The sequence below is a fragment of the Neophocaena asiaeorientalis genome, unplaced genomic scaffold, assembly GCF_003031525.2.
Source record: "Neophocaena asiaeorientalis asiaeorientalis breed wild unplaced genomic scaffold, Neophocaena_asiaeorientalis_V1.1 scaffold120, whole genome shotgun sequence".
In the NCBI taxonomy this organism is placed as follows: Eukaryota; Metazoa; Chordata; class Mammalia; order Artiodactyla; family Phocoenidae; genus Neophocaena; species Neophocaena asiaeorientalis.
The window spans coordinates 789,190-808,382 of record NW_020185322.1 but is presented as its reverse complement, the minus strand read 5'-3'; the positions used below and the strand labels follow the sequence as shown (position 1 = coordinate 808,382).

Here is a 19,193-nt window from a genome sequence, read left to right as displayed (position 1 = left end):
CGGGTCCACTTCTACGCAGATTTTTTTTCAATAGTAAATACTATAGTACTACGTCATCTGCAGTTGTTTTATCTGTGGATGGTTGATCCTTGGGATGCAGACCTCTGGATATGGAAGAGCCACTCTAAATTATACTTGGATTTTCAACTTCCGGGAGGACTGGTACCCCAGCTGCCACGTTGTTCAAGGGTCAACCGTATATCAAACAAAGGAACGAATTTAGTCTAGTGTACTTGTATTTAGCAAACCGTGCTGGTACGAAAGCAGATTATTGCTGTTGTGCTCCTTGACTATGATGAATATCCTAAGCTAGAGGGTCAGTTTCCTGAAAGCCGAGATTCTCATGTGAAAGTACGTTGTTTCCTCATGCTGTCTCTAAAAGGAGTGGGAGGGCTTCCTGGTGGCGCAGTGGTTGAGAGTCCGCCTGCCGATGCAGGGGACACGGGTTCGTGCCGCGGTCCGGGAAGATCCCACATGCTGCGGAGCGGCTGGGCCCGTGAGCCATGGCCGCTGAGCTTGCGCGTCCGGAGCCTGTGCTCCGCAACGGGAGAGGCCACAACAGTGAGAGGCCCGCGTACTGCAAAAAAAAAAAAAAAACAAAAAAACCAGAAAGGAGTGGGAAAAGGACCTTTTCATTAATTCTGCAAATAGCCATCATTTTCTAATTTTAGGTTCTCACTGTGAAAAAGAGTCATGAATTACTAAAAACTCTGAGAATATAAACTAGTTTTGAGGGGAGTCCCCTGAATTGGAATGAATAAAGATTTTAAATATTCATTTATGTTTTTCTTTCCATGTCATTTTGGATATTGTGATGAAGTAAAAAATTTGCTGCTGATTGAGAACCCCTGAATACACTTATAAAAATTTAATTCCCCCCCATATTAACTAGGCTTTTTTAGAAAGCCTGTTTTCCTCTAATAAGTTGCTAGAGGGAAAATCTGTTAGCCTAGAGAATTGACGGATAGAAGTAGAATAGGAAAACTGAACCGACCGTCATCAGGAGATGCTGCATTGATTTAAATTTTAAAAGAGCCTGGATTTAATGAAAGTGAAGAATTAGTTTAGCGTTCCCCTTGACAAGAATGGGAAAAATTCTAGTGACCGACGCTGCACACATACTTTTAAGGCATCACCACCTCCTTATAGCCACCTAACAATATCTTTTAACAACCTACAGGAGGGGAATCTGGCAGTGTGAATCAGTATTAAAGATATGCAGTCCTGGCCTGGGAATCTTCCCTGTACATATACCTGCTCATGTAATGAAATGACATGTGTACACGGTTATCACTGAAACTTTGCGTGTTAACACCAAAACGTCAGAAGCCACCCAGTGTCCATCAGTCATCAGGGAGCAGTTGAGGGATGGTGTATGTGTACAGTAGAATGCTGTGCAGTTGTTAAAAGGGAGTGAGGAAGATCTACATTCTGATGTAGGATGATGTCCGGGTACATTGCCAAGTACAAGAAACAGGTGGAAAGTAGTGTAGACAGTGTGGTACCTTTATGTAAGAAAGATTGGGTTGTGAAATATATATAGGTGAATTTGCTAATATTTTCATAAAGAAATGCTGGATGGATAAACAGGAAACGAATACAAATGTGTATCTGGAGCAGGCAGAGGGGAACGGAGCGATCGGGAATAGATACAGGAACAGCTCCTGCACGTATCTTTTTATATCATGTTGACTTGTTGAATGATGCAGAAAACAACCAACCAGCGGAAGTGAATCTGTCTGGGCATTGCCCTTTGACACTGAACTAGACCAAGAGTAGGTGGCGTGAAGCTGGTTGAATGCATCATGAAAAGGTGAGGCCATGGGCTCCGTTTCATTTCTCGGAAGCTAAGTCAGTGCATTCAGTGCTTTTTGAGCCAATCTGCCAATCCGACGTGCCAGGCGCTATTTTAGGCGCTGTCAGCAGGCGCCTTACGGTCCAGGCTTTCATAAGGCTGGCGTTGTTGAAGGAGCAGGCAGACAACAAGCAGGTGATGAGCGAGGGAGAGAAGCCTGCTACTGCTGGGGTCCAGGGAAGGAGGTAAAAGGGGTCCGTGCGGAGGTCAGAAGGGAGGGTCATTGCTGATCTACATCCCTACGTCTTTGTGGTGACTTTGTGAACAGTATTCTTACAGATGGGGTAATACAGTGGGGTCAGTTTTCACTTGTAGTCTTTTGCTATAGCAGTCAGGATTTCATTTTACCATAAGATCAGTATCACTTAAGTTTCAAACAGACACATAAACACATTAGAGCAGTCACTGTACCCCAGTCTACTGCCGTGTTGGCAGGAGACCTGAAGTTAGTGGAATAAATAAAAAGTTGATTTGACCGTTCTGGTTTGTTTCCACAGCAGTGGGGCTGTAGTGGGGATAATGTTATCTATATGATTTGGCTTCTCCCCTCGTTTTCAATCCCTTGGCCTGGAGAAGAGGTTTCACCCCTTTAACAAGGTTTTGTTTGTTTGTTTGTTTAAATTTTTATTGGAGTATAGTTGATTTACAATGTTGTGTTAGTTTCAGGTGTACAGCAAAGTGAATCAGTTACACATATAATACATACATCCACTCTTTTTTTAGATCTTTTCCCATTTAGGTCATTACAGAGTATTGAGTAGACTTCCCTGTACTATACAGTAGGTTCTTATTAGGTATCTATTCTATATATAGTAGTGTGGATATGTCAATCCCCATCTCCCAACTTATCCCTCCCCCTTCCTTTCCCCCTTGGTTAACCATAGATTTGTTTTCTACATCTGTGACTACTGAATTCAGCTTTCAAAGAGGAAATAAGAAAGACAGGATGCAAAGGTGAGATAGGGCAATGGGGAAATTCAGCAAAGGTGGGCTGATTCTCTAATGCCTTTTGCTCTTTGGGGCTGCAGTTCAGCGAGAGACATCTTTAAAGTAAACGTAACCCGAAGCAGTGGAAATCTTTCACAATTAGCTTTAGGCATTCTTCCCCTATGATTGTAGTCGATACATGGTCCTAATAGCAGATGAGCAGCCCCGGGTGGAGACGGTGTTGTTTTGCCAAAACATCTTTGGAGCCAGAAGTTTGTTGCTTGTCACAGAAACTGAAGACTGTTCTCCTGGGAGCATCTCTGTCTCCTAAGTACACAGTAGACGCTATGCTCTGCTATCCGCTTACCCTGAATATTCCCATCCAACACCTCTTGCGTCTTCTGCACACAGCAAGGGCCTTAGCTCCTTTGTGAGTCAACGAAAGAAGACGTGTGTGTGTTCACAGTGGTTTTAGGGGTTTGCCAAAACCCCAGTTCTGTTAATTTCATGAAAAATAAATGATTATTTTATGGGCACGTTTTCCTGAACGTTCAGTTTGTATTTCTGGCCTGTTAAGAGTTTTTTTTAACTGCTGATGAGCATTTGACCATATCTGTGAGCGTCTCAGGGCAGCCCGGCACGATGGGTGTAAAATGACAATAGTAACAAGGACAACAGAAATAGAGTTGACGTTTGTAAAAGGAGGGGGGTCCAAGGACAGACGAAACAGGCTCAGTGGGCTGATTTGATTCGGGAAGCTTTTATTTTTAACCAGTTAAGGTAAGAGGGTCTTATCATGTTGATGAGAATAATTCAGAGGACAGCACTTAACAGTAGCATGGCCAGGACCATTCTGAGTGGACTGGGAAGAAGAAAGGAGCATTGTGCTAGAGAAGGTGCATCTCTGGCAACATTCCGTCGAGCAGACAAGTGGCTGGAATTCGTGTTGGGAGCAAACTTATTTCCTGACTAGCTGGGTTAGGGAATGAAATTAAACTCTAAGAGTTAAAAAAGTATGTGTATATATTTATAAATGTATCATGTATTGGTGTTTATGAGTGTTTTTTAGTAAATTTGATCATTTGTTTATATTCAAAAGTTGACCTTTTTAAGTAAACCACGAGAATTCATACCCCTCCAGCACATCTGTATCTGTGCCAACCAATTTTCTCATGTCTGCGGTTGCCGCTGGTGTGTTTTCACTACCAAGTTCCTGGTGCTTTTTTCTCACCTAGGGCCTGAGACTCAAAGATGTGATATAAATGCTGAGCTGGGTTCTGAAAACCCAGTTAAAATGTATCTCAAAACAGTAATAAGTCTGTGACTGTTCTTCCCTCTTCTTCCCATGATTGTTGAATGACTAAGTAAGAAATTAACCAAAGTGATGGTGTGCAGACACCTGGCACAGGCCTTGGCAGATGGGTGTTCCATAAATTGGCATTTTCCTTCACCCTCAGAAGTGCTCTTCAACCTTTCCCCCGAGGACTCTCCAGTGTAGAGAGTAGTAAACACAAGAACTCAGGCATCTCTGGATGGTTCACGGACTCTCCTTGAGGACACTGGTGCATCAGGAAGATGTGTCATTGTAATCTTGCGGCTCACCCACCCCCCTGGCACCCATACTATAATTTGAGAGGTTTAGTGTTAATGGCTAATGTCAGACAAGGCAGAAAGGAGTGGTCAGTATATTCACTCCAAGTGCGTTTTGTCATATGTCTTTTCTTCTTTTTAATTTTATTTATTTTTGGCTGCGTTGGGTCTTCATTGCTGCAGAGGGGTTTTCTCTAGTCGCGGTGCGCGGGTTTCTCATTGTGGTGGCTTCTTTTGTTGCGGAGCACGGGCTCTAGGCGTGCGGGCTTCCGTAGTTGCGGAACGTGGGCTCAGTAGTTGTGGCTCGCGGGCTCTAGAGCGCAGGCTTAGCAGTTGTGGTGCATGGGCTTAGTTGCTCCGTGGCATGTGGGATCTTCCCAGACCAGGGATCGAACCCGTGTCCCCTGCATTGGCAGACGGATTCTTAACCACTGCGCCACCAGGGAAGTCTATCATATTTCATATTCTTTGAAATTTGGCCACTTAGAGATAGTTGATAATGCAAGTCTCTTCGGCCAGAGGCTAAGCACACACTTGTTTCCCAGTCATTCTGGGCATCGGCAGGGAATAATAATCATTTCTAAACCCTGCATTTGTGTATACAGCCATAATGTGGAAATCCGACGAGGACACACCTGTAAAGTACTTAGAATTCTGTGGATTTTAGTTATATGCAGAACTTTAATGGGGGATCTCTGATTGAAGGATAAGATAACAGGGCGGCATTTCTTTACCAGCTCAGATAAACGAAAGGAAAAAAGAAATCCTCTCGCTCATCTGGGCATTTCTGAGGCAGCCACTTATTATGGACGATTCTCAATTACCCAGCAATTCATGCAGATAATTAAAATTCTCTGATAACCCTAAAATTTCACATTAGTTGTTAGTTTCTTATTTCTGTTGAATGAATCTTACTTCAAAAAACAACTTTTGACACAAGGGGTAACATTTTGAGCAACCACTATCTAGACTATTCAGGTTGTCACATTGAATCTCCCTTCAGCCCTGCAGTGTGGATGTTAACCCACATGTTACAGATGAAGAGACTGAGGTTCAGGGAAGCTAAATGCAAGGTCACCGGTGAATTATGGAGCTGAACTGTAACTTCACCTCCCAGACTCAAGACCCATTCTCTCTCTCCTAAACTATTGCCTGCTCCCTGGTAGAAATGGGGTAAAATGTCCCCAAAGCTAGGAGAAGGCCAGAAAAAGGCTAAAATTACGTTGAATCGTCAATTCCTGAGTAAGCAAGAACTGATAAATATTTGAGAGAGTTAGTTTCAGTTTCATCAAGTAAAAGTATTGATACGTATCATAAGAAGCAAATGAGATGATGGATTAAAAATACTTTGATACGTTGCAAGCAGCAATAAATATGTCAAGGAAGATTGTCGGTCCTTGACACCTCCATCCCTCGGGAAGAGTCTGTTCCCTGGGACTGTGCCTTTGGTCTTTGTGAGTTATGGGGAGGTCACCATGGTAGCTCCGAAGGGCTGTTTAAACTAGTTGAGAGCTACATGTCGTCTGGATAAATAAGAGTTACCAAACAAAGCAGCATGTTAAACGAGGGTTGTCATGGCCTGTCATGCATGGCCTGTTTGTTGAAGATCTCCAGAACTTTCTGGTTAAAAGGTACACGGAGGTTTTTTTTTTTCGGAGTTTTTTTTTTTAAAGGTGAAATTATTTTTATTTTTAAATTGAAGTATAGTTGATGTATAATATGATACGAATTACAGTGTACAATGTAGTGATTCACAATTTTAAAAGGTTCTACTCCATTTACAGTTATCGTAAAATACTGGCTAGATTCTCCATGTTGTACAGTATATCCTTGTAGCATATTTTATACCTAATAGTTGTTGTTTGGTTTTTTTTTTTTTACATGTTTATTTATAATTGCTTCACAATGGTGTGTTAGTTTCTGCTGTATAACAAAATGAATCAGCTATATATATACACGTATATCCCCATATCCCCTCCCTCTTGCACCTCCCTCCCACCCTCCCTATCCCACTCCTCTAGGTGGTCACAAAGCACCGAGCTGATCTCCCTGTGCTATGCAGCTGCTTCCCACTAGCTCTCTGTTTTACATTTGGTAGTGTATGTATGTTTATGCTACTCTCTCACTTGGTCCCAGCTTACCTTCCCCCTCCTGCTGTGTCCTCAAGTCTGTTGCTTATAAATTTTGGAGGTTAATCCTTTGTCAGTTGCTTCGTTTGCAAATAATTTCTCCCATTCTGAGGGTTGTCTTTTTGTCTTGTTTATGGTTTCCTTTGCTGTACAAAAGCTTTTAAGTTTCATTAGGTCCCATTTGTTTATTTTTGTTTTCATTTCCATTTCTCTAGGAGGTGGGTCAAAAAGGATCTTGCTGTGATTTATGTCGTAGAGTGTTCTGCCTATGTTTTCCTCTAAGAGTTTTATAGTGTCTGGCCTTACATTTAGGTCTTTAATCCATTTTGAGTTTATATTTGGTTACACAGGACTTTGAGAACTCATTTTGAAGCAAACCAAGTACCAGGTTCTCTCTCGCCGCCCCTTGAGAAACTTGTTTCTAAATAGGTGGAGAGCAGAAGGATGAAGGATGCCATGGTTAAGCGTGTAGTCAGTAGTCAGAGCTGGTGGTGGGGAATCCACCCTCATGTTTTCTGGACAGCTGGAACTATGGGAGATGATGAATTGTTACTGGAGCAATGTCCGGTCGTAAATAGTGTGGTTATTTCATGGGTGTCTAAATATTTTCGCCCCTGTTAAACAATTGAAACTGTCAGGCACACAAGGCCTTCCTCAGTGATTTTTCTCTCATCGCTATTCATTTTCTGAGAACATCAGCTGAAGCAGATGTCATAATACCTGCCATGGTAACCGGCACACTGAGGGCTGACATATGTATTTGCTGAATGATAGAAGCCTGGACGGCAGCCAGGCTCAGTTTGTATGACCATCTTGATCCTCATGTAGGATGACCTCTTGGTTGGTCTCTATTCACATGAAGCTTATAAAATACGTTCTTTGGGTTTACTTTAATGGACATTTTAATTGAGGTAATTGTCGATTTACATGAATACAGGAATAATACATATGTAATATATTATAGGAATAATATGTAGAGAGCTCATGTATCCTTTATCCAGTTTCCCCAGTGGCAACATCGTACAGCACTGTAGCCTAATATCACAGCCAGGATGCTGACATGCTGACAGTACATCCGTGTCATTTGGATGGTCTGCTGATTTTATTCAAATATGTTGTTTTCAAGTGATTTTAAAGTGGCGACATATGATTGGGGAGAATAAAAGCCAGGCTGTGGGCTACCGTGGCAAAGATGGAACCAGACTTTGTAGACAGCTGTTGGGATGAGGCTGGTTCCCAGATGTGGAAGACAGCTGAGTGTAGGATGACTGGGCTGGGGGAGTCCCCAGTCGATGAGGAGAGGTTTTCCCAGGGCGTGTGTAGGACTTGAGAACAGAAGAAGTCTGTCTGGCAGCCCAAAGGCAAGGAGGGAGCATTGTCCAGGGATGAGCTGTCCCCCTGGTGGGCACCCCTGCCACCCGGATCCCCCTTTCCCTCCAGCCTCCAGTCCACGTGGCAGGATCATGTGTGATGGTACGGGGGCTCCAAGTCTGGTCTTCACCCAAATCCCAGACCACACCGTCCCCCTTTGGAACCAGAGTTTCCTGAAGGTTTGAGAAGAGTGAGCCTCTGTCTTTGTCATCCTTTTCTTTCATGGGGTTGTTTTTCTTATTGAATTCAGGCAAGCAAATAATTAGGTATTGGAGGGCTGGTAGCGCCTCTTTTTATGCATTACTTAGCAGTCTCTTCCCAAGTCTCATCTGCCCTCAGCAGCCCACACAGCATCCTGCCCCCGAAAGGTGGATCATTAAGGCTAATGGAAATGAAGTCAGCATCTCCACAGAGGGAGACCTGTAGCTCCCCTGACACAGAGGAAACAGGGAGAGAAGAGGAGGGTAGTGGTGTAGTGTAGGGCAAAGAGCTGGTTCTGTTCCTGGGACCCTGGATGTCATGGCCCCCCTGAGCTTAAGGGGGCTTCTCTGAAGTGGGAAAGTGGTCTTGTTTCTATTTAGGGAGAGAAAAAAACTCTCAGCATTTTTATACTCCAGAATTAAATTCAGTGTTCTAGGTTAGAAGATCGAGGTTCCGCCCTCCCCCTTCCTTTGCATATGTAGACCTGTAAATGTCTGCATTTTGGACTGTCCAAGTAACTAACTCATGGAATTAACTCTTGCCTCTGAGGCAGGCTTTCCCTCTGGGTGTGCGGACAGCCCGCAGTAATTCCCTGCCTTCGCTTAGACACAGCCAAGGGAGGCGACGTTTGTATAATATTCCCTTATTTGACTTGCCATCCTCTGCTATAGATTTGGAAAATAAAAGACATGCCTTTCACAGGAATTATTACTTCTTAAATAACTGCGTAAACAACAACTACTATGTGGGAATACTGAGAACTTTTTTTCCCAGGAAAAGCTAATATAATAATATGCTTTTGAAAATATAGTATAATATAATTTAGTATGTTTTTAAGAATCTGGTTTCCAAATTTGCAGCTTCTGGAGAAACTAATGTTATATTTTACTTGGGGAACAATTTCATTGAAATGACCCTTTCAGGGGATTTGGAAAGTGCACGTGTTAAATTATTCTTTTAAGCCTTGACACGTAATCAGTTCTCGCTGAACTTTGTTATTCCTGGCAGATTTTTTTCTCTGTCCTCACTTTTTTTGGTTTATTAGGTTCTTCTTCTTAAGTATTGAACATTTTCTTACGGGCATATTCTGATATTTGAGTAAATGGATGAAAATCAGAAAAAGGATGGTGAATTCCTGCTTGATTGCTTTAGATTTTTCTTTGTATTCAAAGATATGTCTCAGTGGTTCTAAATGTTCACATATTAGTAAGCAACCAGATCATTAGGTTTTTCAGATTGTGTCAAAATGCCCATTATTACAGAAACACAACTAGCCTCGATGGCAATGTTTGCCTCCCAGATTTCATAATGATTTTCTCTGATGCTTTGAAAACCTTGGCTTTCTATATAGTATGTCTAAGCTTGCTTTTGTAAATTAAGGAAAGTGCTCCTCGTATTTTGTATAATATATAAAGACATGAAGAAGAATGTAAAAATCAGCTCTAATCTTACCACTCAAAAATAACCACTGTTAAATTTTTGAGGTATTTTCCAGGCTTTTTCTATGCATAAATAGTTAACACAATTACTTTCATATTGTATGTTGTTTCTTCCATTTCTCATTAAATGAAATATCTGGGCATATTCCTCATATAAATCTCCCCTAAAATACTATATATGCCTTTTGAATCCCAAGAAACCCAGTCTTGGTTTGAAGTGAGCATCATGGCCCAGTGCACTGCCGCCTCTGTACTAAACAGGGCCCCCATGTGTGTGTATATATATGTATGTGGGGTGTGTGTATGTGTGTGTATGTATGTGTATGTGTGTGTGTATGTATGTGTGTGGTGTGTGTGATGTATCTACGAGTGTGTGTGTGGTGTGTGTATAAATGTGTGTATATGTGTGTATGCACGTGTGTGTGTATGTGGTGTGATGTATGTACGAGTGTGTGGTGTGTGTATGTGTGTGTATGTGGTGTGTGTATGCACGCGTGTATGAGTGTGCATGTATGTGCGTGTGATGTATGTACGACTGTGTGTAGTGTATGTGTGTGCACGTATGTATGTGTGTGTGTGATGTATGTACGAGTGTGTGTGTATGTGTGTGTGTGTGGTGTGTGTATGCACTGTGTGTGTGTGTGTGGAGGGGTTGGGGTTGACCCTCCCTCTTGCAGTCAGAGTACCATTAGTGCCCTCTCATTTTCCTCTCTTGCTCCCTTTCTTCTTTCACCCTGTGTCTGTTTCCTGCACGTTTATTTTTAGTTCTCCTTCCCCGTTGACCCGTGTAGATCAGAAGCCGGAGGTAGAGCGGCTGCTTATTGATCTTGCTTCCCTGCCTGTGCGTGTGCTCCCTGAAGGCCGTGGGAGCAGGCTTGCTCCTCTTGGAGAGTGGGCACCAGCCCTGGTCTGCCTCCCTGTGCCTGGGTACAAATGGGACAACTTTCTTTTGATTCTCTTTCATGTTGACTTTGGGGCCTGAGCTCACTCGTCCCGATGTTGACTTCTAGCTGGAAAAGCATCTCATTCAAGATGGTGAACCCAGTTTTCAGTGCGGGGCTGGCTTTGCCTATCAGGTGACCACGTGAAATGTGTCCTGGGTCCAGCCTGTCTCATTCTTTCCTCTTCTTTCATTCCCAGTATTAGTCTCGTTCTTTCTTTGCTCAGCATTCATTCATTCATATTTGATTGGATGTCTTCTATGTGCCAGGCCCTCTGCTTGAGGCCGCGTGTGTAGGGATCAGTAGCACAGCCTCTCCCTCTGCCCCTCACCTAGGGAGCCAGGTGAGTAGACACGTGTCCAAGGTGGGGATTGCTTTGATGGTGGGTAAGGGCCATCAGAAACCCAAAGGAAAGTGGGCATAAGTCTGTCCAGGAGCCAGGAAAGCCACCCACGGTGAACTGACACCCCTTCAGGAGTTTGCCAGGTCAACGAGGGGCAGAGGGAGAAGGGCGTGCAGGCAGAAGGAACAGCACATGTGAAGCTGGAGGCGTAAACGGTGTGATGTGTTGGTGAAGATCAGGTAGCAGGGTGATCCGTGCAGGAATCAAGGACAGAAATTGCACTTGGAAAAAGAGCCTGTGGCCACATCGTGAAGATTCTTGTATATCAAAATGATAGCAATAGCTAACACTTACATGATCCTTATGTGTACAACAGTGAGCATTTTATAGCTATTAATTCATTTAATCCTCATGGCAACTCTAAGAGGAAGGAACTATTATCGTCTCCAGTTTACAGATAAATAAAGTGAGGCTAGAGAGCCTGAGATTTACAGGAAGTCTTTCAGACAGCAGAGGGTGGAACTGGGATTCAAGTCAGGAGTCAACTCTGGGTGACCAGATAGCCCAGAAGTCATCCTCTAACAGCTCAGCTTGCTGCCTCTCATACTCCAGAGCTGGATGTTACCGTGCTGGCCCCGAGGGGCCGTGGAAAGGTGTCAAGTCATGGGGGAAAGGACCTGAGGTTTGTGTAGATAATTCTTTCTCTTTGAGACAGATGGAGACTTGATTCTGGAAGGCTGCTTAGAAGTCCCTGCAATTTTTGTGGGGGAATCTGGTGGAACAACCTTTTTAGAATCACTTTCTCAGAATTATATATACTGAAAAGGCAATTCTGGAACCTATGTTTTAAACCAACATTCGTTTCTAACAAAACATAACCCTATATGCTAATGGAACTTAATGTTTGACTTAAATGAGAAAGATGCTGATAGGATTTAAAGTATTCTGTATAATAAAAGGAATTTCGTTTTTATTAGATGCTTTTCTTAAGTCTCTTTGGACCTTCCTTCCATCTCTGGGTTGGATGGGAAGCTAGCAGTTTTGCTAACAGTACCTTTGGGTACAGCGATTTCTTTAGGGAGTTGCTGGAAGACAGGGGAAGCAGCTGCTCTTTGACAGTGACCCTAATTGGTACCTCATCCGTGATGGTTGTTTTTTTTTTTAAATCATTTTTTTGTAGTTATATATATTTATAAAATAAACTTTACATATGTATAAAGTTTTATATATATATAAACTTTTAATATACATATAACATAAACGTTACCGTTTTAGCAACAAGTATACAGTTCATTGGCATTAAGTACATTCACATTGTTGTACCACCATCACCACCATCCATCTCCAGAATTCTTTTTATCTTCTGAAACAAACTGTACACCCCGTTCAGCAACTTCCCATTTCCCCCCAACCCTCCAGCCCCTGGCAGCCACTATTCTGCTTTCTGTCTCTGTGAATTTGACTACTGTAGGTATCTCACATAGGTGGAATCATATAATACTTGTCTTGTTGTGTCTGGTTTATTTCACTTATAATGCCCTCAGGGTTCACCCATGTTGTAGCATGTGACAGAATTTCATTCCTTTTCAAGGCTGAATAATATTTCACCATATAGATAGACCACATTTAAAAAATTATTTTATTGAAGTGTATTTGATTTACAATATTGTGTTAATTTCTGCTGTACAGCAAAGTGATTCAGTTATACATATATATACATTTTTTCATATTCTTTTCCATAATGGTTTATCACAGGATATTGAATATATTTCCCTGTGCTATACATGAGGACCTTGTTGTTTATCCATTCTATATATAATAGTTTGCATCTGCTAACCTCAAACTCCCAGTACATCCCTTCCCCCATACCCCTCCCCTTTGGCAACCACAAGTCTGTTTTCTACGTCTGTGAGTCTGTTTCTGTTTCATAGATAAGTTCATTTGTGTCATATTTTAGATTCTACACATAAGTGATATCATATGGTATTTGTCTTTCTGTCTGACTTACTTCACTCAATATGATAATCTCTAGGTGGACAGACCACATTTTGTTTATCCGTTCATCCATCCATGGGTACTTGGGTTGCTTGCATCTTTTGGCTAATGCGAATCATGTTGCTATGAATATATATCAAATATCTGTTCAGTTCTCTGCTTTCAGTTCTTTTGGGTCTTCCATAAAGTTTTAACCCCTCCTAGCTCTGGGTTTGGGAACTATGGTATAGTTGTGTTTATGGGCATGAAAATTGCCTCCTTCTTTTCCTTCCTTTCCTACTATGTTGAATCATACTTAATATTAGCTGCAGGTTTCAGGAGGAGTATGTTTTAGAATGGATTCTCCTCCTCACTTTTATGAAATAGGAAGCATAGTGGACATGAGACAGGAAGCACTTACTGAGAAGTTCCAAGCAGGAGATGACTGCTCCCTGAGCTGTGGAAGTGCTGGCAGAAATGGGGGGTGGGGGGAGGAGCAAGGAGAGCAGTGCTTATTTGAGCACAGTCTAGGAAGTAGAAATAGGGGCATTCACGAGTCTGCACTTCATGGTGGGGCATGAGGAAGAGAGGAGAGTCTAGAGGGAGTCCTGTATTTCTAGCTTGGGTGACCGCATGGCCCTACTACCTAGAAGGACTGGCAAATGGGGAGGGTATTGAGAGATGACAGATAGTACATCTACTTCGGGCTTCTCCAAACTAGGAGAAGAAACTCCATGGATCTGTGAATGCTCTGCAAGGTGGGGATAATTCCTTCACAACTGTCTAATGGAACTAGAAAATGAAATAAAGATACAGTATAATTAATGTGAATTTAGAGTCCTATTCAAAGAGGATGGTTATATTTCTTTATAGATGTTTCTCCTATCGTGTCAGGATTTTTTATTTTGGTCACATCTGTTGTGAAGGTTAATATCGTCTTGGTTTGTTTCAGAGGTGACAGATGAAACTAGGAGAGTAAATTGATATTCAGTGTCATAGGTTTTCCCACCTGAATTTTTGTACCCAACTCTGAACTTGAACTTGGGGTGAGTCATAATGGTTGTTATGAGAAGGGTAATGGGTTCACTTACAGATATCCTGATCTCAAGATGCTGGTGGAACATCCAGGTGGAGGGAAGTAGTGGTGGGGTGTGAAGTTCCAGGGCTCAGGATTAATCTGGGGCTGGAGGTGGCCGTGAGGTAGGTCATCCAAATGCCCAGGGGGATGAGATCACCAGAAAGAAAAAAAAAGGCACAAGAAGAGGAGACTAAAGACAAACCAGCCTCTTCTCTGTTCACCTCTGTATCCATATTAGGGGACAGAGTAGATGATAGACCAAGATGAAGAGATGGTCCCTGACCTAGGGAGTTTTCATTCCATTATCTTCATGTGCACAACACAAACTCCAGAGCAGGAAGAATGGGATTTCAGTGGGTTGGCTGGAAGAGAAGTGGGAGGTATGGCAGCTGTGTGGGTGGGGGGAGGAGCCCCAGAGGAGGAGGAAGAGGGAGGTAAGGGTGAGGGTAGGAGAACTAGGACAGGTGGTGTGTTGGAGGTCAAGGGGAGGAGATTGAGGGGGATGGAAGCCATCAACTGTTAGATTCCAGAGGGGACAGTGGTTGACCAATGTCCACTGCATTTGGCTGTTAGGAGGCCCTTGTGACCTCTGCCAGAGTTGTTTTAGGTAACGGTGGTGTTTAATCCAAGATGAAATTCTTCCAGCTTGTTCTCTCCTTAGCTCTTGGATTCCAGACACTGTCAGTTTGGACATGATTCTTCTTCTCACCGTTCCTTACTAAGAATACCCTTCAGCAATTCAGAACATGTTCTAAGGACTTCCATTATACATTTTATTTTATTTTATTATTATTATTATTTTTTTGGTGTAGGTAAATCTATTTTAATTCAAATATAAAAGTTAAGAGAGGAAATTATTTAAAATAGCTATGACTAAAATATGTTTAAAGACAAAAATTAAGAACGAATGTAAATTGTGACAACAGTAACTTAAAGTGGGAGAGAAGTTAAAAGGTAGAGTTTTTGTATGTGATTGAACTCAAGTTGTTAACAACTTAAGTTAGACTGTTATAAGATATGTAAGTCCCAAGGTAACCACAAAACAAAAATACCTCTAGAATTTACACAAAAATAAATAGAAAGGATTCAAAGCATGTCAATACAAAAAATCAACAAAACACAAAGGGAGACACCTCCGTTCTTAATATATCATTTTTACAGGTTCTCTTTTATACTTTTTATACAAGGTATACTCTTTTATAGAAGATGGTATATATAATCTTTTATACAAAATCTGCCTGTACTGCCCCACACATCTACCAGGAATTGTTTAACATCTACAGGAGAGGTGGTTGTTTTTTTTTGAAACCATCTTTATTTTATTTTATTTTATTTTTTTAACATCTTTATTGGAGTATAATCACTCCACAATGGTGTGCTAGCTTCTGCCCTACAACAAAGCTAATCAGCTATACATATACATATGTCCCCATAGCTCGTTGTCTTGTTCCTGATCTTAGTGGAAATGGTTTCAGTTTTTCACCATTGAGGATGATGTTGACTGTGGGTTTGTCATATATGGCCTTTATTATGTTGAGGAAAGTTCCCTCTTTGCCTACTTTCTGCAGGGTTTTTATCATAAATGGGTGTTGAATTTTGTCGAAAGCTTGCTCTGCATCTAATGAGATGATCATATGGTTTTTCTCCTTCAACTTGTTAATATGGTGTATCACGATGATTGATTTGCATATATTGAAGAATCCTTGCATTTCTGGGATAAACCTCACTTGATCATAGTGTATGATACATTTAATGTGCTGTGGGATTCTGTTTGCTAGTATTCCATTATACATTTTAAATACCAGTATTTGAACTCAGATACCTCTAGTTTTCTCTCCAGTGGCATTGCCTCAAAACTCATATTATCCTTATTTTAACAATAAAATGGGGAATGCTTTTGGTTTCTGAGATTCCCAGCCCTCAAGATGCTTGAGGAGTCAGTTAGTGGGAATCTCCATGGTTCACAGGTAGTGTGTATGAGTGACCCCGGGATCCTAGGGGCCCTCAGGCGACCTTGGGCAAGGTAGGATGTATCTGACAACTCCCCTTAGCTTCTGTCCTTGGAATATCCTTTAAACGACTTCCCTGAAAAGCAGGGCTGTCATGGATTCCGATCTTATTTACTCTAGGTGTTTCTGAGCTACTGCTGTTTTGTGAATCTGTTCCACTGACTTTGATAGTAATAATAATAAAATAATAATAATAAAATAATGATAATAATAAGTAGAGTGAATTGAGTGTCTACCGTATTTGGGGCACCGTAGCCAGTGCTTGACATCTATCTCATTTAATTCTTACATTGTAGTCTCTCATCTATCTCTTTTAATTCTTACATTGTAGTCTCATGAGGCGAGTGTTATTAACCCCCTTTCTTGAGTGAGGAAACTGTGACCCAGAAAAAATTGTCACTTTCTCGAAGCCAGTGGTTTTCAAACTTGGGCAGGCATCAGAATCCCGGGATGGTTTGTTAAAACCCAGGCTGCTGGGCCCCATGCCCAGAGCTTCTGATTCAGCAGGTCTGTGATGGAGCATTAGGAGTTGCATCTCTAACGGGTTCCTGGGAGCTGCTGCCGCTGCTGCCGCTGCAGGGACTGCACTTTGGGAACCACTGCTCAGAGCCATTCAGCTAAGCGGCAGGACAGGGATTCACACCTAGGCCTGTCTGACTGCAGGTGTGCCCTCTTCTTGATGGTAAGGGCACCTCGGGTCCCCTGCAGTGGAAGGACAGTGCTCACTGCCCAGGGTGGATGGACTAAGGGCTTCCTGGTGGGAGATTCAGGTGGGTGGCTCTTTCTCTTTTAGGTGAGATTTTGGCATGCACGGGGGTAACGAGGCAAAGGGAAGCGATGGTCACAGGAGCTGAGAGAGGGCTTTGCCAATGCAGAACTTCAGACGATAATAACATGGACCAAAAGCCTGTCTGCTTTGTGATTGCTGTGAGCTGGCAGTTCTAAACAATGTCTGGATGATGCTCCTTTCCCCACTCCCTTTATATGCTGCCACCTGGCAGCTAAAACACCTGAATACCCTTCATTGTTGGGGCTCTGGAGGCTCCCAGTCAGGGACCTCATCTTCTACTTCTGTGTTTTCCACACATGGGTAAGTGCTGGGTCCACTTCTAGTTGCTAACTCCTTCCTTTTTCATCTTGATTTTGATGCTAAAATAATCGAATTTAAAATAGTCAAGGAAGAAATGAAATACTACAGACCCTTACATTTGGCAGGTAGGTTCCGTAGCGGTCCCTTCTCTCGCCCTCCCTGTGTATCAGACAGAGGTCTGACCCCTGGACACGGGTGAACCGGATGAATCCTCACAATGACCTTGTGAAGTGGCTTCTGTTATCATCCCCGTGTGATGAGTGAGGACCCCCGTGTCCTCACTGCACAGAGATTCAGTGACTTGCTTGAGGTCAGACGACTGGTGTGTGAGCAGAGCTGGGCTTCCTGCCGGGGAGCCCAGCTCCAGGGCCCAGGCACTTAACCACAATGCCATAGTGCCCGTCAGGCAGATAGCGGGGTCCTTAATGAGTGTGCATCGGATGGACAAGTCAAAATGGATAGACCTATGAGATGCCAGCAATCTGGGGTACACCATTCTCCGGTCAAAGCAGGATGCTGTGTGGGTCACCCACTCTACTTGGTGATTACTCTGGGTGCACTCAGGGTACCAGAAGATCCCTCCGAGATGCAGCCCATCTTTTCTGCAGGCTGCTGCAGCATTTACCTCCGCTGTAACGAATCGTGTTTTCCCTCGAGGGGGTGGTTATTGGTATTTATAGAGCATCTTATAGCTGAAGAACTCCAGAAGCAATCATTACCTCTTTCATGCTTTTAGCATCCCTCTCTAGAGCGGGAAGTGAACTGGGGCTGCCTGCTTCTGTTCCCTCTCCCCTCTCGTCTCCACCCCTGCCCCCGTGGTCCACAGACCGCACTGAGCAGTGATGTGATAGAGCAGACGGGGCATTTGGAGGGGGAAAGGCATTTCTTGCAGTTCACGTTCAGAGCTGGGTGGATGTGTGGGGACCACTTGTGAGGGCCTTGAGGTCACCTCACCTGCATTCCCACTTCCTTTGTACCACGTGGTAAGTAAACTGGAGAAGTAAACTTCTCGCTGAAGAAATCTTACCAGTCATGATCACTATTCTCTTCAGGCTCAAGGAAAGAAAGTTGGAATAATGGAATTTTTTTTCCTTCTCAAGCAGTGAATTCTTCTGTCTTGGCAGCTACGGTTTTCAAGATGAGCTATTCAGAGGACTAGCAGAGAAAATAAAAAGGGATGAGGTCTGGGAAACTTCAGTGTTAGTGGCTTTTTTCCATATTCGTGTGTATATTACACACACCCTGGCATCTGTGCTGGCTTCCAAGACAAGCCCACGGGGCACGCATGATAAACAGCTTGTGGTTGTGACTGTCTTTTGTTACACGGATGTAATTGGGTTCAGCGCAGCACCTGAAGATAGACCCCAAGGAGATAAGACTAATTTTGGTCATCTGAACTCACCGGTGGGGTGCCGTATTGGTGCTGGAGGGTTCTTCGTTTATCCCAATGTTTTCCATTACTGAGGGTGGAATCAAGCCTAGATCAATAAGATTCTGCCATTGCTGGAGTGCATGAAGTTTTCAGACATTAGAATCTCCTATGTCAGGGTTGTTAATAATCATTTTCCTGGCCAGATCACAGTGCTAGCTAGGTGTTCAAGAGACAATACAGTCCGAGAAGTACCTTTAGCTTTTTTTGTAATCCTTCATTCTGATAATTTCTGGCTGGATTAGCTTCCTCCTTCCTACCATTAAGCATCTCTGTCCGGCCATTTCCTGTGTGTGTGGGGCTGGCAAAGCCCCGAATTCCAGACTTTGGGAGACTCCAGTCTATGTTGGTTGAGAGGCCATCATTCGGTCTCACGCTTTTGTTTGAAAATGTTTTAATTTTTTTTAAGGATCTGATTTCTTAAATGGGGAACAGTGGCTCCAAGTTCAGGTCGGTGCACCCAGCCAAGGTCCTGGGAGCTGAAAAGGGCAGGGTGGAGTTGGCATTCTAAATGCTTCACTCTGTGCTTATCTACGTGTCCGTCACCCAGGAGCTTTGCAATCGGAAAGATGTCAATATGGCACCAGCTGTGTTCTGAGCTCCAGCTCCCCCCAGGCATCCTCCTCCCTCTTCTGGCCCCAGCCCTGGGGTCCTTCTTCTCTCCCTTCCTTGAGTACCTTCTCTGCAGCCAGTGACACCCAGTCACTGTTTGCCTTGGTGTTTCACCTCCGAATAAAGGAAGATGAATTAAATATGTCAGATCTGGGACAAAACAAGAGAAAGGAAGCACGCAGGAAGACCTTTGAAAACTGGTCAT

The 19,193-nt window shown here is 43.0% G+C and overlaps 1 protein-coding gene and 1 non-coding gene across 2 annotated transcripts in view; both read left to right on the top strand.

Moving 5' to 3' along the window:
- CAMK1D (calcium/calmodulin dependent protein kinase ID) overlaps positions 1 to 19,193 on the top strand; it is a 406,078-nt gene that overhangs the window by 81,706 nt on the left and 305,179 nt on the right. The window lies entirely within an intron of this gene.
- On the top strand, positions 1,039 to 1,169 carry LOC112392462 (U6atac minor spliceosomal RNA). Its single transcript, XR_003001696.1, has one exon. It is a non-coding gene; the product is annotated as a U6atac minor spliceosomal RNA (small nuclear RNA).